At 35.2% G+C, this 24,700-nt stretch overlaps 1 protein-coding gene across 1 annotated transcript in view; it reads right to left on the bottom strand.

Annotated features, from left to right (window-relative positions):
* PTPRD (protein tyrosine phosphatase receptor type D) overlaps window positions 1–24,424 on the bottom strand; it is a 1,248,962-nt gene extending 1,224,538 nt beyond the window's left edge. Inside the window, exons 1-2 of the mRNA XM_087926655.1 lie at window positions 24,021–24,424; window positions 23,618–23,728 (exon numbers count right to left, since the gene is read on the bottom strand). The gene's annotated coding sequence lies outside the window, so the exon portion shown is untranslated. The remainder of the gene's footprint in view (window positions 1–23,617; window positions 23,729–24,020) is intronic.
* Between the last annotated feature and the right edge of the window lie 276 nt (window positions 24,425–24,700).

Below are 24,700 nucleotides of genomic sequence, written 5' to 3'. Positions count from 1 at the left end.
CCATCATTGTTTCTTGTTTGCCTTCTGGTGCTTTGGAAAATACATTGCCTTCCCCTTTCTGGCAGCCCCTTAAAAGCCTGTTGCCTGTCACACTCTTAGCAAAGCAAGTGAGCCATTTCTTCCTTTCAGTGGTCCACGAAAATACATCTATAGTATGTAGATAATAAAGTCAACAAAAGGTGGACATTTTTACAGAACTATATATACAGTACATTAAGGCTGGGTGTGACAAGGAACGGGTGGGAGAGGAGGGGCCAGGTGAGGCACTCCTTGACATGAGTGACATTGAGTTGGTCACCCACACCCAGTTGCATGCCCACCCAGTCACATGACCACAAAGCCACGCCCACCAAATAAGTCACACTCACAGAACTGGTAGTAAAAAAATTTGAATCCCACCACTGCATTTAATGTATAGATTGCAAAAACATAAATGGCTTAGAACTCAAGTATGTACAAGATCATCTTGCACAACACTTAGTTGCTACTTTAAAACCAGCAAAAAAAAAAAACCCTGCTTGTCATTCCATCAATACATCTGGCTTAAGAAATATTGGACCTTTTCAAAATACTGTAAGCAAATGAAAGAAAGCATAAGTGGCCTCTGATTGTTCCTGGTCAGGTAGACTTTTTAGACTTTTTTCCCTACAGAAAAATTATCTTAATTATTGTACTCCTGTTGTTTTTATTTTATCTTAGAATGAGTGATTTTGATAATTGTTTAATTGATTCTTCTTATAAATGCTATTTATATATTTTACACCATGGTTATCCAAACTTTTGCCCACAATAAGTGAAGAATAATTGCCTTGTGCCACACATAAAATATAGATAACAAATATAAATGTCAAACTTACTTTATTTTTCTATATTTTTATTATCTCATAGGATCACTTTACAAGCTAACCAGCGTTGCATGCAGCCCATAAACTGCAATTTGACCACACCTGTTGTGCACTGTTCTAATAATCTTCTAAAGATAGTACACTATAAAATGAAGTAAGAAACAGGAAACAAAATAAGGCTTTCTTGGAAATAGGTTCCAACTAAATGCAAAAACACTGGTCCAATACAAATAAGAAAAGGCATTCAGAAAATGTTTTCTATGAGTTCAAGATAATCTACAACAGTTGCCAATTTATAAAGTGACCAACTTTTTTACAATGAAAAGGAGGACACAAATAAATTGAAGAAAAAAAACAAAGCCACTTGTGTGTGGCGCACTCTTGCATACAGCTCACTCTTGCGTGCAGTGCACTCTTGGATGCAATGCACTCTTGCATGCAACACACCCTTGCATGCAGCACACTCTTGTGTGCAGCGCACTCTTGCATGCAGCGCACTCTTGCATGCAGTGCAATCTTGCGTGCAATGTAGTCTTGTGCACAGTGCACTCTTGTGTGCAGTGTACTCTTGCATGCAGCATACTCTTGCACGTAGTGCACTCTTGTGCACAGCACACTCTTGCACGCGGCACACTTAAAACAATTCTCCTGTGTGGAACACATGCGTCTCATAATTGCGTCTTGCCGCACTGTACTGAGCCTTGACGAATCGTCATGTCAAATACAAATACGTCACATCACACACAACAGATCGGATCAGCATCGATCAAATACGGAGATTACAGATTAGTCTTCAAATATCAAAAAGGAGGACATGTAGGAGGACACTTTTCCAGGGAGTACAAAACTTACAAAAGGAGGACTGTTCTCCCTAAAGGAGGACGATTGGTCACCTTACAATTTAGAACTTCAGTTTGGCTATTTGTATATGATGCTTAGCACACTAAACATTCTTAGTTTGCCCTTCTATACATAGGATTTTAATTTTTTTCACAACTAAAATAATATTAATGTTGAAAACCAAAGTTAAACTAGTTCCTTTTTCAATAATATAATCTGTATTTCATGTCAAAAAAGATAAAAACATTTTTTCAAAGTATTTTTCTAGAGACATCTTTACAACAGCTTCTGCTGTCTCTTGCTTTTTATAACTGACCTAGATTGCTAAAATTGCTGATGATATAAAATTGGGAAGAATACTGCACACATTGCAGTCAGTAAGTCAAATGTAAATGAATTCTGTTCTTCTGTGTAACTAGACTGAAAGTAAAACCAAAAATTTAGTGTTAGAAAATGTATCAAAATAGAAATTAAATACAAAAATTATAACCAGAAATATTACATGAATAAAAATTATGAATAAACAAGAAAGTAAGCTTTCTACATATGTTTAATCAATCTTAAACAGATAATAAAAACATTAGTTTTATAGTTATTGTATCAGATTTAGGAGGAATGTTACTTTCAATTTATGAACTACTATTTTTGGTAGAAATTTTGTGTACAGATTTCCTTTTTACTTGGATTACAGTAACCAATTAAATGTTTCCTCATCCTTCTGAACATTTATTTCTATCGTCTTCAGAACAACCAGCAAAATATAAGACAAATGATAGTTGTTCAAAATCCTCATTTTATTGTTAATAGAAGCTGAACAACAAAAGTTTAGAATCATTTTTAAAACTACAAAACTGAAATTAAAATATTAGCATGCATGCACAAAGAACAATTGAAATCACACAAACTTTGTTAAAAACATAAAAGTGTCTTCAGTGAAACAAAAACAGAGAGGAGGCCAGATGGAACTAACTAAGTATAGCACACAACAAAGAAGCTGTTCAATTTTCTGGCAAATCTTTCTGAATACCTTCCAATAGGAAAGAATTAAAGTAAGCACAATATCTGACCCCCTAGTTAGTAGATATATATCCCTGTGGGATTTTTCACAACTCTTTGTGAAATCTAAACCGATCATCATTCCTTGATCATGTAGTATTTGCATTAAAATTGATTTTTGTCAAAGGAGCCTCACCTCTCTTATTATGGTAGACAGTGTTCTTTGCTGTTGAAGGGCTGTATTTTGGTTTTGATCAAAAATGGTTCAGAGTATATAGTGCAGTTCTTTCTGGATTTTACTAGATAAGAACTCCTATCAAAAAATTGTGAGGCTATGAATATGATTAACACAAAGAATATCCTCTACATATAGAGTATATTAGATTCAAATGGTGAATCTTATATATATATATATATATATATAAATTTTAAAAATAAAAAAAAACTAAGCATATTTGTTCTCTTCCATAAAAACCAACAAGTTGAAGTGCTTGATTTTGGATAATACCCAATATTTCGAATATTCAAATGTTTTTTTAAAAAATTCACATTTTAAAGAACAATGGCAGAAAGAAAAAAATGCTTTATCTAGATCATGATTTCTCATTGTTGACAAACTATTCTAAACTAACTAAAATATGACTTATCACCAGATCTGTTCCATTTACAGCATGACCTTATGCCTGTTTACTCATTAGTCTTAGTTCCTCATTTTTCACTAGTAAGTAGAACATTCTTATCCGTAATGAAATATTGCAGGTTGTCTCTGACTGTAAGTTTGCTAACCTCTTACCAATGTTACAGCAGATATGTTTCTTGGCCTTTTTTACAGACCCATATAAAATTAAACATGCCATTTGCATACTAAATAATTTGCATTTTAAGAAAAAGGACATGATGGAAGATTTTACTGTAATGTTGTCATAGAGAAGAAACCATCTAGACATGCAAATATTTCAATGCACATATGAGACTTTGAATTAATTACTTAAATTCTAAACTATTTTTATCATGTTTAATTAGACCATATGTTAACATCAGCTTTCAGTCTTCTCAAGCATTATTAAGCTATACTGTACTTACCCTGAAATGCTAGAACAAGGTACTTTTGCAGAATGCTGAGAGTTTGAGGTCAAATAAATCTCTTAATTAATACCTTAGTTACTATAAATAAAATTCACTAAGATATGATATGTGGTGTTAAACTGAATACCTTTTAACCTTTAAGTTGTTAATTAACAAATTAATGATGGATAGTGTGTTAACAATAAAAATAGACATAAGTTAATGAAAAATGCATGATTGCTAAGTTCGCAAAGCATGTGATTTACTAATATATTTTTCAACCTTTAATAGGTCTTTGTTGTTTCTTACCTTCTGTTACTTTCTTTTTAAATATTCTACCCAGTTTAAACCTAAAGTAATGGCTTATTCTACTGAAGGTTTTCACAGATGATAATTAATTAGTATAATCATATATATTCTGTCTATATATATTAATGCATCTGTGTTGTAAAAATTAAACCATCATTAAATACCATCAAAGAATTAGAATATTTTCTGTCTTTTTGTAGCATAAACTGATCACTGAATTTTACAGCCAAGACCTGTTATTCTATGAATGATATGGAAACAATAAACATATCACAATATATTGTCCAAGAGCTACCTCATTTAGATCAAAAAGAAGTATCTGTTTAAAATTGGTATTAATACAAAGTTGGAATAATTGCCAATGTTGTCTGTTGGTATATTTATGTCTTCAACAACACCAAATACAATGATGGCTCAGTTTAATTTTCATAGTTGCTGCCCGAGTCTTTATAGAAACAATAACAAAAAACAACTTGTTCTTGAAAAAATAAAAAATGCTAGGATAATTTAGACAAGGTCAACTTACAGCAGGGACCCTAGAGCAAAATCCCCATTTCTCATTCTTGATTTAAATAATCCAAATACCAGAAGTATGGCCTGAAGTTAAGCCTATTTAATTTGGAACAGAGAAACAACCAAGCATTTTGAAGTTAGTTCCTACAAATTCAGTTAGCATGGTCAGTAATTTTATTTTACTGGAGGTTTAAGTCCAAAGTATATAAAAGCTAACAGATCATTTTAATTTCCAAACTAAGATGAAAACTTTAGCTTCCAAAATTTCAATTATTTCAATTAAAATAATTTTAATCAATCAATCAATCAATTTTTTAACTTAATTTTTGGTATCTCCTTCCAAGCCACTTTTTATTCTTTGCAATCTTCAGTCTGAGAAAAAGAATTTTCTTATACAAAGCATAAAACAGTCTAGCAGTTCTATAATGGTCCCTAGTGGTCATGTTTGCATCTGAGAGCCACTTCGTCTGGCACTTTCTACAAGTTCAGATTTCTCATTTACAACTAAATACACATTGAAGTAACTCCGCAGGCAACTAAAAGACCTTAGGGACAAAGACAGACACATTAGAGGTTTGGAAGGAAAATAATCCAATTAACACTTACAATACTATTCGCTAATGATTACACATACAGAATTCACACTTGAAATTATGTGAGTATACCATGCATCGTATTTATAAAAAAATATGTCTAATACTAATAGATACACATTTCTCATTGGTATTGATTTGTTTTTCAAATTACAATGGTAAAGAAACCTTTGCAATTCTGGATTTATTTCAACACTGTACTGGGGAAAAGTAGAAAAACAGCTAGTCATGAGAAAACAATAACATTCTAAGATACTTTCCCTTTCACACTAATGGTAGAGAGCACTCTATTGACTAATTATCACTGAAAACCTATCAGAGGTAGTGTTTTGAATAACAGATGATATGCTGGTAGTTTCTTATATTCTATTTTATCTTTAATTTGAAGTCTTCATGAGCACACACACACACACCCCACCCCAATAACTAAATTAGCAGATATTGATGTATCCAAGGATGCCTGAGTTTTCTGGCTAAGTGGTAACATTAGTCATGTTGAATGTTTGAATGTTCATATCTGATTTCTTAGAACATAAAAGTAAAATTTGAATTTATACCCATGATTATAATACAGACCAGTATTCAGACTTAAGGATCTACAGACTCTTTATGCAATGCATTATGGAGTTACAAAAATTAAACTGATCTGGCACATCTCCAATGCATTTTCCAGAATTCTTGATTGGGGATATGTACCCTTTCAAGATGTCCTTGAAACGGTGGTGCAATGCTACCAGTTTGGCCTGGTTCAACCAAACTGGTAGCAAAAATTGCAGTGGTAAAAAAAAAAAAAAATCTGATGATCAGCTGAGAGGAAAAAGAAGAGAAAAGTGCAGGATTGGCCTTCCCACCCACCCCTGCACTTTTCTGTTCTTTATCTTCTCAGCTGATTGGTGCGGCACAGCCTCGGCTGGTGTTTGGAAGGCTGAGCACATGCACGAAGTGCATGATCACCAAACCGGTAGGGAAACTGGTAGAATCCCACCATTGCCTTAACAGGTAACAGATTGATAAAAACTGGGGTACACGATTTGTCAAAGGGGAAGTTGAAGTACCGTATTTGTTCTTTTTTTCAACATATCATTTAATATGCTATTCGTGAACCACAATAAATGTTATTTATAGATTATCCTAGCTAATTAAAGCTGGGATGGTAAATTCTTCCTTGGATAAAGGGGTTGCTCCTTTTAAGGAATACTTGTCTTATCCCTGCCTCAAGAAACCATTCTTGGACCCCACTATATCAGACTACTTTCATCAAATATTTAACTGGGAAGCTGGTAGAGAAAGTGCTTGTGCAAAGCTTGAATGAAGACGATTGTCTGAACCCCTTTCAGACTGGATTCAGGTCTAGGTTTATGGGATAGCAATTGTGCATCCCTCCTAGCTCTGCTGAACCTCTCAAAAGCCTTTGATACCATTGACCATAGCATGCCTCAGCAACGGTTCCAGGGATTGGGACTGATCAGCACTGTACAGGATCCAGGAAGTCTATCCTATCCATAATGCTATCTGCTAATTGAGCAGGAATTCCAGATTGTTCATGGAGTCTGTTGGGGCAGTGCTACCCACCTCCAATTTCAAAGATGGCAAATTCCCAAACCCTGAAGGTCCTCAAAACCACAGCCACTCATTCTTACCATGACAGAGTTGAACCTAGAAAATAATTTTATACAAGCAAATCTAGAATGTCAAGAAAAAACAACAACAAAAGATAGGAATCTGTGTAAAAAACAAGCATAGACTTATACTTTTTACAGAACTATTCTTTGTCAGACATGGCTCTCTCCTTTTCCTTCTAGTATAAAAAGCTTTTGAATTCTATGTGTACCGCATCTTTCTATAAACTAATGCTCAAATTCATTAAAAAAACACTGCAACATCTCGTTAATTTGTTCACTTCTCCTGCCAATTATTGTGATGTATCTTCTTCATTTTTTAGCCCAATGGGATATAGACCAAGTGGCAAAAAAAAACCCAACCCCACACCCCACTGTGTTATTCTTGACCAATTCTCTGAATCTTTTATTCTGGCAGAGCTCACTGTTAATACATAAGCAAATACTCTGCATATCCTCATATCCCAATTTAGAGATCTACTGCTCACATTCCCCTAATTATAAATAACAACCCTGGAGAATGTGGGTGAAGTGCCAATCATTTACAATGCTCACTTCTTGTGCCACAAGAGAGAAATAGCAGTGCTATAAAATGTTTAATGGGAAAAAAGGAATGCCTTTAATGTGTTTACTTATGTTTATGCCAACTTTCCCAAAGGCATTTTGTATATTAACAAGAATACTTCTGAAATTATATGCAAACTGCAGCTTTAACTGTAAGATATTGTATAGAAGCCTCGGAATAAGGCAAATAATAGCCTAAGCAATAATTTTGAGAGAGGACTCACTAAGTGAACAACATATTGACAGAAAAATGTTTGATATTTATTTGTTTGTTATTAGTATCCTCAAATACATAACTCTGGATGTTTTTCAGCAATTAAAAACAACATAAAAAACAAAAAACAAGATAGAAAATATATAAAAACCATTATATATATTGATTTTGGATCACAATGTTTAAAACTGAAGAAAACAAAGACAGAAAAGCGAATAGCATTAGGGATAAACAAAGGTGCCTTAAGATACTATTTGTTCATTAGAATAAGCTATTGAAGAGTTCCTGAATGTGGAAACTGTTAATTGTACTTAATGGCAACTCTGACACTTGACATGAAGGTATTAATTACTTTTAATATGAATTCAGTTTAAAAAGTAAATGAAATAAAACTGTTTAATTTTTCTAAAAGCTGCATATAAAAGTTGTTCATCCTTATTATATCTACATGTTTCAGACAAAATGCAATAGAAACATTTTACAATATGTGCTTTGCACTGAAGATAGCCTCAGTTCCTCATTATCCTACACCACACATTGTATAGTCATCTTTATAAATGCTTAGATTTTGTCTTGGGGGATAGCCCTGTACTTCCATCCTCGGACTCATATTTCAATGTACAAACTCCACCTAAGGAATCTCGTCTGTTGGTGTCTCTTGGACTAGGTGCTATAATAAATTCAATAAAATCAATCAGTAAAATATACTAGATTTCAAAGTCCTAACTAAACAGAGAAGAAGAATCAACACGTTTTAAAACAGCTGGAGTCTTTATATGTAAAGGTTCATTTCCCTAGATTTCATAGGACTACTATGGATTGCTAAGAGATTTCTTCCCCACCCCTGGCAAGACAAATTTATTTATCGGGAAATTATTAGAAACATTAGGCACAAAAGACCAGGTCCACTCATGAACTATTTTATTGCTGAAAGGCTACCTGCAGGAATCTTCTCAACTAATGGTCGGCACACAAACTCGTATCTTATTCACCTTAAACCACCTGCAACATCTTCCTGAAATGTGTAAGCCCTTCTCAACTCTTACTTCATTGTATTACTCATTCAATTCCCGATCATCTATAGATTACACATAATATTTGTAACACTTCCTATAACAAAAAGTCTTGAAATGGTATCAGATCAAACCCACCTACAATATTACATGAAAATCAATTATAATGTAAATAGATGGATTGATTTATTTCAATTCATCTAGATTCAAGTGGATTTTCCTGATATATACAGTTATAATAATACATTAGTAATCAAATTTTAAAAATACTTTTTTTACTTGACTTGAAGGAAACTTTTTTAAAGTCACTGATTTTTCAAGTAAAAATCTGTGTGTAGATTATCTGAAGTAATAGGGGAAATACAGCACAGCAGCATAGATAAAGAAAATAACTAACTAAAATGAAAAAAGAGACCCAGTTTGGTGTTGTGGTTAAGGCACCAGTTATAAACCGGAGAATACTAGTCCTGCTTTAGATACAAACTGATTTTGGGGCAGTCACTCTTGTTCAACACAGAGTGTTGCAACTACTTCCAAAAAATTGTGTCAAGAAAATAGACATTAGTCCAGTCCACCACCACCACCACCATCATTATGTAATGATAAATAATTGAAGTAATTCAGTACAAGCATTTCACGATTTATCTTATACCTAATCATCAAGTAAGTACAGAATTATCATTCTAACACATAACTAGGTGCTGGGTATATTATTTATTTAAAATCATAAGTTGAAAAAAGTTAAAGTACAACTGCTAGAAATATTCGAATTTTGTATGTACATGTATACATGTGTAATGGCGAGCTTAATGATAACATGGAAACAAGATTCACCTTGACCTATATTCCAAACATTTGCAATGCATGGAGAGTATTTCATAATTAATCTTGTTCCTAGTGTATGCAAACTACTGTTCACTTAACTGTCAAGAAAATATACTTCACCAAAAGTATAAAAATATATCCCTGTGTAAAAATCTTTTTCTTTATTTAATGTGGTTGTATCAATATTTTGCCTTCACTTAAAGGATAAAGCTGATGTAAATTAATATAATCTATTAAGACTCAACTTGGCAATCATTTTTTCAACAACAAATTAATAAATATTTCTTTCTGTATAAAAATAATTGGGCTTGGCTCTAGATATCAATATCTATTGATATTATTCACTTTGGCAGATACCTCAAGAAATATTTCTTATAACTGTCTACTAGTTTCTGACATCAAGTGGGATGATTTCCCCTCCACACACACCTCCCATCTACCTTTTTTGCAGCTGTGTAATATTTGAGGGGTTTCTTGCATGTGCAGCCTTTTTTCAAATCAGTCTCAGCATCTCAGTTAGGATTTAGATCTGGGATTTAACATAAACATTCCAGAATCCTGCATATATAGCCATATGTTTAGGGTCATTGTCATGAGCAGTGTTGTGGCCTCGTGGTAAAGATACTCGCCTCCAACTTGGAAAGGTTGAGAGTTCAATCCTAGGTAGTGGCAGATGTTTCTCTCCATGGGTACAAAGAAAAAATATCTGCTGTAAATGCCAAATGGAATCATGCAGAGCATCTGGTTAGTAAATGCTCAGCTCCATCCAGTCATCCCTGGCTCTACCCCCAATTAAGGAATTACAGGGATATGAACAGGGAGACTGTCATTGTTAGGTTGGAAGGTTTAATTCTTCAATTTTCTGATCTTATAATATCCTCAAACAGCCTTTGGTGCAATGAAGAATTCCTAAGCAGATCCTATTATGATGATCTCTCCAGTCCCTGATTCAGCAAAGCAACCTCAAACCATAACATTTCCATTACTAAATTTTGCAGTTCATATAAGGTTCTTTTGGTTGAGTGGTGTGATGGCCTAAAGGTGGAGCTCTCGCCTCACAATCAGGAGGCTGTGAGTTCAATCCTAGGTAGAGTCAGGTATTTCTCTCTCTGGGCACATTGAGAATATATCTGCTGAAAAAAGCTTCACACTGGCATCAGGAAGGGTATCCGGCAGTAAACGCTCAGCTCCATTCAGTTGCCTAGACTCCACCCTGTAAGGGATTATGGGGTCATTAAAAGAGGATGATATAAGATTCTTTTGCAGTATGCCTTCTGCTACTGTCACCAACTAACCCTATCTTTGCCTTATCCATCCAGAGCATATGGTTCCAGAAGTCCTGGGCTTTGCCTAAGTGTTCATGAGTGAAATTTAGCCTTGCCCTGTTGTTCCTTCTGAACAGCAAAGATTTCCCCCAGAAAGAGTTCTCCTATATAAGTCTAACGCATGCAGCTTCTTTCTAATGCTAGACTCATGAACTTTGACATTAGTAGAGGCAAGAGCTACCTGTAAATCACATTATGAAATTATGGGGTTCTTAAGAGATTCTTTCAGCATCTTACATTCTGCTTTTGGGCTAAACGTTCTTGAACAGGCCTGGAAAGTTGGCAGCTGTTTGAAATATCCTCTACTTGTAGGTGATTTTCCAAACGGTAGAATGATTGATGTACAAATGTTTGACAATCTTTTAAAATCCCTTTCCAGATTCATAGACATCTCTAACCTTCTTTCTGAATGCCTCAGAGAGCTCTTTTGATCTGGGCATAGTGATATCATGCATTTCAACAACAAAGAACAAATCAGGCTAAATGTCAAAGGTTAAAATAAGACAAGGTTCCTCCCAAATTTTCTCTATTGATACTGTAATCTTATGCATCTGATCTGATGAAGCTGATTCTAGTTGTATGTATTTCAGGCAGTGATAATATAGTGAAATATATGTACAGTATATTGAATTGTGTTCAAAAAACCAAACATTTCAACACAGTGTACTTAGTTTTTCAGACAATAATATATTTTCAACCATAATTTTAAATATGTATCATTAAGTATCACAGATACTAATTCTTAAAATGCTTCTGAAACTATTTATGCTAAAATGCAATATACATATATGTACTGTACATTATAGAATGATTCTAATATATGTGCATTATGGAATGTTATTAAATTTCCAGCGCCAGTTATAAAATTTAGGTAATTTGAGCAGCATTATAATCTTACATGATGAAAAGATATGTGCCGCTGATTATGGATTCACAGAAACACTACCATTGGAAATAAATTACAAAACAGATGTGTGCTTCAAGGGGTAGAAGATTAAACATAAAATGTATTGATTCTGAATAAGGCAAAACTTTTTTTTACATTAGTTCTGGTCAAAAGCCCTATATGTGTTTTTTCTTTCTTAGCCGCAAATATCTAGTGACCTAATATTATTCTTTCAAGATGTACTTAAAATATCAGTTTGCAATTACAACTGTAATTTAATTTGCTGGAGAAATAAAATCACCACACAAGTATGATACACTTATATTTTGCAACTATTGAACAATACATTGAACATGTTTCTACCAAAGAAGAAATAATTGTTCTATATATTCCTATTTCATTTCTCCTCTTCAGAAATAAACCAAAATGCTATGAAAGCAATAAGATATAACAAAATCAAAATAAGCATAGTTCTTGATCATTCAAATCTTCTGTTTAAATGAAAAGACAACCACTGTATTATCAGTCAAAAGAAACTGCATATAATCCTTTCTTAGTATTTTTCTGACAGGAAAGAAGCAGTAGGATAACACAAGAAGATATTATCAGCAGGTCATTCTGTGAAAGAGGTAGACCATTGCCCAATTAAAAGCAGTAACTGTGCAAATTTATAAAGAACAGCTCTTATTGTCTTCAGCAGCACAAAATTTCCACCTGTTTTCTGAAGATATACATAGTTTCTCACTGTCCATTCTTGAGCACAAATTATAAGGAATATTCTTTGCAACCAAACTCAGTTCTTCTGAACTGCTGTGAATATCCTGAAATACTCTTTGTTTACCTTTTAAGAACAAAAACTTAAAGATTCTACATCTGGTAAAATGTTTCATATTATTATAGCTATGGAGGTTTTTTTTTTTTTGCCTTTAAACCAATTTGCTGTTGCAAGACAAAGAAAGAAAGCGGTTGATAGGTCAAGTTTGAAGAAATCTAATCTTTCATTAAACAGAAAGAGATTTTCAAATAGCTATTTCCCTGGAAGCCACATATACAGATATCACTGTTTTCCCAGGCTTCAGAGAAACTGTATTTTACTTGTAATGTCACACATAATTATACTAATCCTATTCTTTCATATCATACCTATCTCAATGCCCAGAAACCAGATCTACACTACAGAGATACATCTTCTCACAGCAAAGTGGAGAAAGAGTGTTAGTTAGCCAATATCAGAGAGTTAAAAATCTTTTATATAGTTCCCTTTATTAATAAATCTTGCCATAGGGATGGACCACAGCTATACAGATATTTAATGGGGGGAGTGGGGATACAAAGCAACAAGAAAGAACTAAAAAAAAATAGACTTCAGAAACTTACTCACATACTTTATTGACTACAGTCTGTATTGGCACAGTGGTTAGAATGCATTATTCCAAGTTAACTGCCAGGATTTCAATCCAGACTGGCTCAAGGTTGACTCAGATTGTTGGGGCAATACACTGACATTTGTAAACAGCTATAGAACATTTTAAGGCACTATCAAGCTATATAAGTGCTATTGCTGTTCTTATACATATAAGATATATATACAAGTATTGTATGTGTGTGCAAACTGTATATGCGCCAGGAAGGTTATCTGGCCAGTAAATGATCAGCTCCATTCAGTCATCCCAACTTCACTCTGATAAAAGGAATAACAGGTTTGTTAAAAAGGAAAAAAATATCTTTGTGCATGTGTGTGAGCACATGCTCCATATATACAGTACTGTGTAAAAGTTTTAGATAGTTTAGGCAAAAATGCTATAAATTAAGAATATGCCCAGAAATATGTGTTATTAATTTATTTGTTTATACTTGCACAAACTCAGGCATTTTGTAGGATTAGAATCAGGTATATGATTAACCAATTATACCAAGCAGGGGTTAATGATCCTCAATTTCATATGTTGGTTGAAACACAGACATTAACTGAAAGAGAAACAGCTGTGTGGGAGGCTTAAAGCTGAGTGAGGCACACCCAGACTCTGCTACTAAGGTGAGGTTGTGGAAGTTTCATGTCACAGATACACCATGGCAAAGCTGAGAACAGGAACAAGACAAAAGGTAGCTATCCTGTATCAGCAAAGATTTCAAAGCAGACTAAGATTTCAAGATGTGCTGTCCAAGCTCTTTTGAAGAAGCACAAAGAAACAGGCAACATGGAAGACTATAGATGCAGTGGTTGGTCAAGGAAACTTAATGCAACAGATGAAAGACACATCATGCTGACTTTCCTTTAGTATCTGAAGATATCCAGCAGTGCCATCATCACAGAACTGGCAGAAACCTGTGGGGCCCAGGTAAACCCATCCACTGTCCAGAGGAGTCTGGCCAGAAGTGGTCTTCATGGAAGATTTGCGGCCAAAAACCCATACCTCTAATGTAGAAACAAGGCTGAACAACTCAATTGTGCACAAAAACATTAGAACTGGGATGTAGGAAAATGGCAGCAGATGCTTTGGACTGATAAGTCAAAACATGAAATATTTGGCTGTAGCGGGACACAGTTTGTTCACAAAAGGGCTAGAAAATATACAATAATGAGTGTCTGCAGGAACAGTAAAGAATGGTGGAGGTTCCTTGCCAGTTTGTGACTGCATTTCTACAAATGGAGTTAAGAGATTTGAGCAGGATCAATGATATCCTCAATGCTGAGAATACCAACATATATTATCCGTCATATTATACCACCAGGGAGGTATGTGATTGGCTCCAAATTTATTCTGCAGCAGAACAACTCCAAACATATAGCCAATGTCATTCAGAACTATCTTCAGTGTAAAAAATACAACAACCAAGGAGTCCTGAAGTGATAGATAGAGTCCTGATCTCAATATCATCAAATCTGTTTAGGATTACATGAAGAGACAGAAGGACTTGAGGCAGCCTACATCCACAGATCTGTGTTTAGCCCTTCAAGATGTTTGGAACAACCTTGAAGGAACCTTGCCAAGTTCCTTCAAAAACTGTGTGTAAGTGTATCTAGAAAAATTGATGCTATTTTGAAGGTAGTCACTGAACCGTAGTAACACTGGTTGAGTCCCCCCTGCACTTGATCAAGACATGATCTATACCTGTGATGGCGAACCTATGGCACGCATGCCACAGGTGGCAAGCATAGCCATTTGTGCTGGCACACGAGCTGCAGGCAAACTTATCTCACTGTGCATGTGCGTGCCTCACAGCTGATTTTTGGCCAGTTTGAGGGCTTTTTCAGCCTCCCAAAGGCTTGAGGAAGGCTTCTTCAGGCTTCTACAAGCTTTGTAGGCTGAAATCTAGCCTCATTTCATCACTTCCAGTTTTTCCAAAAAAAAATGGAAGTGATGAAATGGGGGTAGATATTGGCCTACAAAGCTTGTAGAAGCCTGAAGAAGCCTTCCTCAAGCCTTTGGGAGGCCAAAAAGCCCCCAAACCGCCCAAAAATCAGCTGTGAGGCACAGTGAGGGTAAGGGGGCAGTGGGGGTGGGGTGGGATTGCACATGCATGTGGGGAGCACACATTGCCTTCTGGGTGCTGGCACGTGAGCATGAGTGTGCAAGCATGTGCACAATTTTTGGCACAGGAGCCCAAAAAGGTTAGCCACCACTGAATATACTTACTGGCTAAAGAAACTAACAGCAGTGCACGAGTACCCAACAGTACAGATTAACCAGGTGCTAGAAGCAGGTTCCCATTCAGACTGAATAATGCAAGGAAGAACAGTACTAATCATAAAAGACCCTTCATAAGAAAACATGACCAGCCACCTCCAGCCAAAAACCTGCATCCCCACAATATGGAAAATCCTATCAGGAATCATAGTCACCAAGATACAGGACCATGTAGGCCAGTGCATGAGCAGAACTCAGAAAAGTCCTGAAACAACAACAGAGATTCAAAGTACCAGTTGCTCCATCAATAGTCACCCAAGACTCCAGGTCTAGATCAGGAGTCTTCAAACTTGACAGCTTAAAACTTGTGGACTTCAACTCCCAGAATTCCTGGGAGTCATGCTAGCTCAGGAATTCTGGGGGTTGAAGTCCACTTGCCAAGATTGAAGACTCTTGATCTAGATAGACCAATTTAAGTACAACCTGACAACAGGAATGTCTAAAATTCAATGCCACACACATGGATCTGTGAATGCTTGGTGCTATACTAAGTCAACAGGATACTAGACCTTCTTCAAGAACTTGATGTACTGTGGAAGACAACAATGAAAGTCAACTCAAGACAACTCACAGATTTGGACAGCATATGCTATGATGATTCACTATCCCTGCTGCTGTTCTGCATAGGCTTGAATTAGTTAATCATAAGGATAATCACAAGTTCAAGGCAACACTGATCACAGCAGTAGAAGAGCAGGCATTGAGCACCATATCCATAGAAGCAGGAATCTACCACATTAGACAGGATCTAAGGTGCAGACTATGTAGAGAGGCCTCAGAGACAGTAGGCAGGCTGTAAGATGCAGGCAGAAACAACATATACTGAACTACACAACCAAGTAGTTTGCATTGTAGTTAGGAACATCTGCATGGTATATGGGCTAGGCTCTCTCAAGTCCATATGAGAAATTCCAAAGAAGTTTGAGGAGAATAAAAGGGCTAAGATCTTGTTGGACTTCCTGATCCAGATGGAAAGGCAGGTACTGGCCAATCGATCAGACATCATAGTAGTAGATAAGGACCAGACAATAGTGATGATACAGTAGATTAATGTGCCTAGTGGCAGCAACATCAGGAAGAAGGATAAACAAAAAATTGGAGAAGTATCATGGCCTGAAGGAGAAATAAAGAGAATGGATATCGAAAATAAGCCACAGTGGTCTCAGTGTTGGTAATTAGCATTTGGGACTGTGATTTATAAGCTGGGAGAATGGTTCCAACAGATCTCAGGAACATCAGAGCTCTCTATCCAGAAGTATGCAGTGCTAGAAATAGCTAAGATAATACATAGAACCCTTAAACTCTCAGGCTTCTGTTAGGGGACCTGAGCTTGAATGAAACACATGCCACCTATTGGGATGCGAAGGAAATTTACTTTTAAAATTCTATGTGTCCTAATACACCCTTTGTACTTTATATTTGAACCACTTAAGGAATATTGAAATAATCAAGTCCTGGTGTAAGATTGAGCAATATTTAAGGGTATGATTTGTTTTAAAGTAAAACAAATGGCAAGGGTTCTCCATATTATCAGGGGAGATTATTTTATAGGGGTTAATTACAGAAAACAATTTGGAAAAAAAATCATTAACTACAGTTTGGAGTCATTAAGCTTTGGTATTCTCCTACTTGAATAAATGCTCCCATTCTCAAAGGAGAGACTCTGCTTTCAGTAAGAAATCTGAGGTTGAAAATATTATACAAAATGACCTAAAATAAGTTAAAATATACTTAAAATGAAAAAAAATGTTGTTTTTGCAAAGAGATTATCTTGGAAAAGGGAGACAAAGATTGCAAATAATGAACAGCAGAAATATTTAGCATAATTAATATGCTTGGTAAACAACACTGTCAATTTTTCCTTCCACGTCCATCCAGTTTATATTGCTTGTCAATGGCATGACAGTATTTGCTACCAAGAATACTTTGCTTATACCTAAACGGTAATTTGAACAATTAGAAAAGAATTGGAAGCATTTTGCCACATGAAAAGGTGTCCTTTCGAATTAGCTGCTTTGTACATCAGAAGGCATGAATTTGTATTATGACTGTTATTTAAGCAACCCATTAAGTCAATCTGCAAACTTGAGAAAAATATTCATACAAGACAGACAAAATTATAAGAAAGGGACAATCAAATGAATAAGCAATAAGTTCACTGCAGAAGTTATTCCACTAGTGAAAAATATAGGGACTACGAACATTGACATAAAGTAACCTTTTTCATAGGCCTATAAACTGTTTCTCCTTATATTCAGTGAAGCAGGTAGAGATGAAAAAATATAAAAATAAACTACGCAGTCAATATTCCTCAACCTCTGTAAAGCTGCACTTAAATCTAATTAACTTTTCACCTCAAAATGAGGTACCTTAGAATACTTCCTAACACTTATTCTATATCTTTGTCTTATATTTGCATTCAATTATTCTTAAAACCTTTATGTGGACTACATAACACTGCCAGTCCAGTGTTGAAAATAATTAAGCTTGATATGTGCTTTTTCAGCTGACAGCATAAAGGCCATTACAACTCAAAAGATATAATAAAGACAATGAAATACATGCAATGGCAGTATCACCAGGAGGTTCTGTCATTATTAAATATTTACATACTAAATAGGAAGAAAATTTCACATATGTACTAAATAGGCAGCAATGGGACCATTATCTGTTAGATAAACCTTCACGTAGCTTGTTATTAATTTCATGAAAATTCATTATTTGATACTAGACAAAGCAAATGAGGAAAATATCTTTAGACTGATAATAATGATGCAAACACAGATAAATGTATAATATATAAATCTATAATATATCTCTCTTAAGCTAGCTTGATGGGCAGCTTCTCAAGTGTTATTTTTTTTTTATTTTACTAAATAAAGACTTTTAAAAAAATCAGATACCCTTCCCTAACCCAGATTTAATCCTACTACAAGTTCTCAGCATTATGGCCTTTGACATGAGATTCTACTTGAAAATATGTGGTTTTTTTTCCCCCTTTTAATAGAGTAATAAACCAAATCACACTCAAAAGAGAAAAGAGGAAACTACACAGGTCTGTGCTTTTGTGTGTATTTGTGTGTATTATCTCAGAAACATTAAGAATGCAAAACTAGGTTATCAATTCTGGGCATATTTATTTAGAACTTCATGTCCAAAGAAATATGTTGCTCAATTTGCCTGAGTAAAATTGTGAATCCATATCACATTATTGAAACCTATATTATAAATATATATTGCTTCTTATTTAATTTTTTTTTTACATGAGCAATTAAAAACTTGGAATAAAAGACAAGGGCAAAATATTGTTGTTTCACCCAATGCACATAGATAACTTTTTCACGCTTTGTATTAAATGAGTTAGAAAAACTAAATTACACATAGCCATCAAATATTTCAATATGAAACTTGAATATGGCTCCACATCCTGAACTATATTATAATTTTATGGTATATTCATTTCTTTTACTAAATAATACTGATAAAACATTTGAAGTTTTACATAGTTCATTATTTTAAATAATTACTGGAAATTATATTGTAAAAGTAATAAATAATTATATTTCTTCATATTTTATTGATGTAATGTCAATCACATTGCTATCATTTATTTTCTAATATGTACTGGTTTGTTCTTTCAAAAAACATATGACATGATGTAAAAATTATACTACTTCAATGTTAGCAATTCATTGTTAGTTCTGATTTATAGTAGTTGTGTCAGTTACTGTTCATTATTTTTTATTATTGTACAGTACCTGAATACTAACTAACATCTAGGTAATTCTAGAAAGTAGAATAAAGTTCACAGAGTGATTATCAATGGAAAATATATAGCTAACATGTACTCCACACATAGATGTATTTAATGATTTATCCATCTTGAATATTGTATCTTATATATAAGGACTTTTGCATTAATTTCAGAAAGATCCCTTTTTATGGTTCATTGTAAATATTTCTAAGATAACATCAAGCTGATAAACTATCACATAAAATTGAATTATACTGGTTTATATATGTAGAAACTATATTAATGGAACAGGGTTTTTTCCTAATTTTAATTTTCAAGATGCAAAACATAGGCAAATACTTTTAAAGGGTTTAATAGGTGAATTTAACTTACTAAAGACCAAATATTTTGTTGAAACTAAACATTTGCACAACAGTGTAAACTGTAGTACTCAGCTCTATACCTAAATCTGGAAATTACACATTGATAAAAATAAAACTTGAACATCACATTTTAAAATATTGTCATAGTATGTATATAGCATGCATATTCACATACAATATAAAATAATGTTTTATGATAGCATTACTTAGTAGTTAGCAGATATACTCAATATATTGTATGTAGCTTCTTGCATTTTTCTGGTTTTGTTCTCTTTAAGTATCTATATTAATTAGTTGGTTTTGGCATGAAAATTTAGATAATTGTGTAATACATAAAGAAATATAATTCCCTTTCTACAAGTTCTAGCAAAGTAGGCCAATATATGCTATTTCTGGACAGAACAAAAATATTTTATTCTTTCTGTTATAAAAAATGCTTTTGGGGGAGAAGCATATTTTAAAACCCATGTCAAGATGATTTTTGACAAACTTTATTAAGATTATTTTTTATTATTTGAATAGTACATACAAATTTAAATAGCTCTTTATTCACTGTATTCTGTCTTTCTAAAAAAAAAAAATATTCCAGGGCAGGGATTGGGGAGATGAAGGGATATATTCTCAATCTGGCTTTCTATTATTAACCAGTTCTAAGAACTGGTAATTATAACAAAACTGTCTCTGTATATATTATTTTTTTCACTGTCAGTTTGGTGAACTGTATTATTTTACTTCATTTGAACATTATTTAGAGATCTATTCTAAGAATACATTAAACTAATGAATTTAAACTATATGTAATAACTTTAATACATTTAAATCTTTGAAAGTATTTAAAATGTGGAAATATGCTTTGTGATGTTGTTTGGGAGGATTTAAAAATTACTAGTAGATAAAATCAAAATGCAACCAAACTGCCCCTAACTGTAAGTAATCACTGCACATTCTAAGATTAATAATGTATGTGACATGCCATATTCACAACTGAGCATCATGCTGGCTTGCTGTTTGCTCTTTCTTTATTGGGAGTGGGTAGAAGTTAATGAATCGGTCAACCAGCATTACTCTGTTGCTTTGGTGAATTAAGTCCAAATTATTGAGTTTGTAGATCTCAGTTTAAAAAAAAACCTTGTGTGCTACATAACAAGTTAAGAAAACAGTTTTTCCACCACTAATTGCAACTGTAAGCAAGAACCGGTAGACAGTACTTTATTAATCAGAAGTCCTATAGTAAGCACACGTTAGAGAAATTAATCATTCATTCCCTGCTGACTGCTTATGTATTTCATCAGGCCATTATCTGATCTGAATAACAAGAACAATTGCATAATGAAATGCATTTCTGCTGACACCAGCAACTTTATCCACTCCAAAAAGGTAAGTACTTCCCTAGCACAAAAGAGAAAAGTTTTTCCTGACTGCAAATCTATTCCTTTTTCACTATCCCACAATGCATTTTATTATTCACTAGTTTCATACATTTTACATAATTATCAAAAGAGGGCCTTAAACATGATTGAAGTAACATTCTAGGGAAATTATATCAAGTCTTTTCCAGAGCATCAAAATCATTTTCAGAAACAGAGTTCACTATTCCCATTACAGAGTAAACCAAAAAGTTAGCATAGAAAATTTCAGATGACTCATAATATATCCTTACCTATCCACCAATGTTGACACTTAAACAAATGAAATTGCCTTGCTCAATATTATGCAAATTGCCCAAACATTTTTACTGGGAATTTTTGGAAACCTGATATTTTCATCTAATCTATGAAAATCTTCTGGAAAGTTACTTTCATTGAGGACAATAATTCTGCTACTGGATATAAATAGAGCTCTGCTCTGTAGACCCCAAAGCAAACCTCCCAAATGAAGCTTTCCAATACTGAGAGACCAGAAGAGTCTAAGAAACCCGTCAAGCTGGGCTGTGACAATTGAAGGCAAGACAGATCAAGAAGGTATGCAGAAAGATGGATAAAATGGTATCAAAGAGCTGGATTTATGTATCTCTTTGCATATAGTGTTTCCCTTCATTCATTAACAAGCAGGATGGAGGATGAAAGTAAGAAAAGGAAAAGAATAGGAAGCAGCAATCACCAGGGCACACCCCCAAGGCCTACAAGAGCTTTGTTTTCAGCACATGTTTATGCTGAGTCAATGGCTGACTCATCAGTAACAATAGAGAAGGAACATGGTAGCAGCAACTGAGTAGTGGCCCTTCCTTCCTTCCTCCCTCCCCACTCTTCCAGTACATCTTTTTCTGGGACCCAATGTCTGTGCTGCAAAAATCCAGGTGATCCACAGATGTAGCAAAGACATGTGTCTTTTTGCTATTCTGATCATCCAGATGTTTGAAACTCAAACAAAAAGTAGCCCTATCCTGTTCCCCAAGGCTTCTTGAAGACCTGGGTTAAGGGAGACCCCACTGGGGTTCTCCATGTCTGGGCCCTCATAATGGCTGTTTCCTCTGCCTTCATTATATTTAAGGCACTGATCTATTACATTTTGAACACTGTTAAATAACAATCACAAGTAGTTTAAGCCTGTTCAGCCACGAATGTCAAAATTGATTCCTCCTTCTTAGAACTTGCAACCCATCCCAACATTATATTTATGGGAGCCAGAAGCCATTATCCCAACTAAGGTTTCTAATATTAATATGTTAAGCCAATTTTAATGGGAGTAAGCACAGTATAAATAAATCTGATTAGAAATGCTAGTAAAATAGCTGATCTTGCAAGAAATATTTCCATATTTCAATATAGCAATTGACATGAACTGAGAAAAAGCATCCATAATATGATATTACCCAGCCACCCTTGGCAGTTTAGGAATAACACACTTTTAAATAAAGGTTCCAACATGACAAAAAATGAAATCTGAGTAACTTTGAACAATGAAGCTATGAGATTATTAATCACACCGTATAATTGCTTATGTTGCATCAGTTTTCATCTGAATTTCAGTTCTAACTTATAGATGAAAACAGAGTTGAATTTGTGACTTATATACTCTTGAAAGCTCCAGTATACAGTATATCAAACGTATACCCAAGAGAATAATGAGAGAATATTAAAATCAAAATCCATTTGGCAATAAGAAATAACACTGAGACGTTATTGATTCAATCAATACATTCAAAACATACTGATTGTATCTACCAGTAAAGGTTTTATTACAATTTGAAACGCAGTGTGGTGGGTTTGGGTTTGTTTTGTGTTTATTTGTTTGGTTTGTTTGTTTTTGGAGTGGTTATTTACTCATTTATTTGGATTGACTATTTTCATAATTTACTTCAATCTCTGATGATAAGAAATAAACAAGTATTAGTAACAGCATTGTTGTCCAAAGAATAATAATGCCCTTATAACTTTTTTGTATGTTCAGATCCTGATTAGGTTTTTAAATGTTGCATCTTTTGACTTTACATTATTTCAATAAGTAGTTCATAATATTCATGGCCTAATCCCAATTCAAATCTCCCACAGAGTGTGCTCTCTGTCTTCCTCTTTCTCTATATGTGCACTCATATATATACATACATACCCATATGTACATACAGAACCATGCGTGCATCCATTCTGTAAGAAACTTACTTGTATCTTGTGCATGCACTGTGTCATAAATATATTGTTTAGATAGAGAAAACAATGACAGCAAATAGGCAGTATCCTTTCAGAGAAGATTAGAGAATAGGGCTGAAATTAAAGCACCTAAACCAAGCAGGAAATCCACACTAATATTACTACTGTATATTATTCTGGCAGGCTGAAATGACAGCTAGAGCTACCTTTCCATTTTAAATCCTCTAGGTGTCTACTGAAGAACAGTTTTGTGTAGCAAAGGAGAATCATTCTCCAATATATCCCAACTCTTAACAGACTTCCACAACAGAAACAGTACTCTCCTCAACTCTTCTACTCTAAAACGCCCAAAATATTTAAAAAAAATTAAAAGAAACTAATGCACCACAGAGCACACATACATACACGTATCTCTCTCTTTCCCTCCCTCCCTCCCTGCCTCTCTCATATACCCCCAAACAGAGCTTTTTAGGTTAAACACGGTTAAAGGTAGCCCTTGTCTTTTTCCCACGTCTGTTAAAATTATAAGAGGAATGGATTTTGCAGCTTATGGGACGGACAGAAAGAAGCAGACTCTTCGGATTCAATAACAGCCTCGCAGAGCCAAAATCGACTTACTAAATGCAGCCAGCTCGGACCTCTCTGGGAATCTTAAGGAGTCTTCGCTTTCCGCTCCTGCCGGTCACGATCAAGAACAGTCCTCCTATTCCATAAAAGGCCACGAATGAACTGCAAAGAAAGACAACCACATGTCACAGATCCAGCAGGTTTGTTTTGGTGCCGAAGGAAGGTTGCAGACTGGGTGGGAGGGGGTGAAAGAAGGCGGCCAGGTCGGCGATGTTTAAAAGTGCTCTCTCTCTCTCTCCTCCTCCTCCTCCTCTTCTTTTTCTCCTCGGTCCTCTTCAAATTGAAAGATGGGTGGGAGCTTTATCTCTTTGCCTCCCCACCCGCTAATAATAAATAACTCAGTGGGTCTCGCGCGCCATGCCCAATCGCGGCTCAATAGGGCTGAAGACGGTACCTGCAACTCTCTGACGCTGAAGCTGCCAGAGAGGAAAGTGTGCAGCGAGGAAGATAGAAGATTAACACAATTTAAAATAAAAATAAAAAGAAAGGGAAAAAAAGCGAAGAGGAATAAAAGAACTAGGCGGGTTGTGGAAGGTTGTAGCAGTCGGACTCCTCGGTTTAGCAACGGAATAATAACTAAAGAGCGATCGCTGGGGATCCGAGGGAGAGCGAGGGATCGGCGGCGCTATCAAAGCGAACCTCCACGAACACGCACGCCACTCCCGCTGGCGAGGCGAGTGGGAAGCGAGGCGGTGGCAGCAAAGGAGAGGAAAAAAAAAAAGTCTTCCTCCTGCCAGCGCAAACACTAGTCTCCGTGTTGCTCTCTCGGGCTCGTCCCCACCGGCACCGAGCGCCGACAGCAGGAGCTTGCTGGAGACGGAGCTCTTCACACTCACCTGCATTTCCTTAACGAGCCACTTGATGGCTGGCTCTTTTTTTGTTCCAAGCCGCTCTTTTTCTTTTTTTGCGCGCGGGCGCTTTGCTTTGCCTTGCCTGGCCAAAACCCGCAGGGGAAAGGGAAGGGAAGGGAGGGAGGGAATGTGTGTGTGATGGTGGTGGGGGAGACGGCGTATAAAATGTGAGCGAGAAGAGCGTACCGAGCGAGAAAGAGGGAGGCGGGAGCCAGTTCGGGAA

The sequence above is a fragment of the Pseudonaja textilis genome, chromosome 2 (assembly GCF_049901715.1).
Source record: "Pseudonaja textilis isolate UNSWEBS1 chromosome 2, rPseTex1.2, whole genome shotgun sequence".
Classification (NCBI taxonomy): domain Eukaryota; kingdom Metazoa; phylum Chordata; class Lepidosauria; order Squamata; family Elapidae; genus Pseudonaja; species Pseudonaja textilis.
Note: the sequence above shows the minus strand (reverse complement) of the source record. Positions and strands in the feature narration are given on the sequence as shown.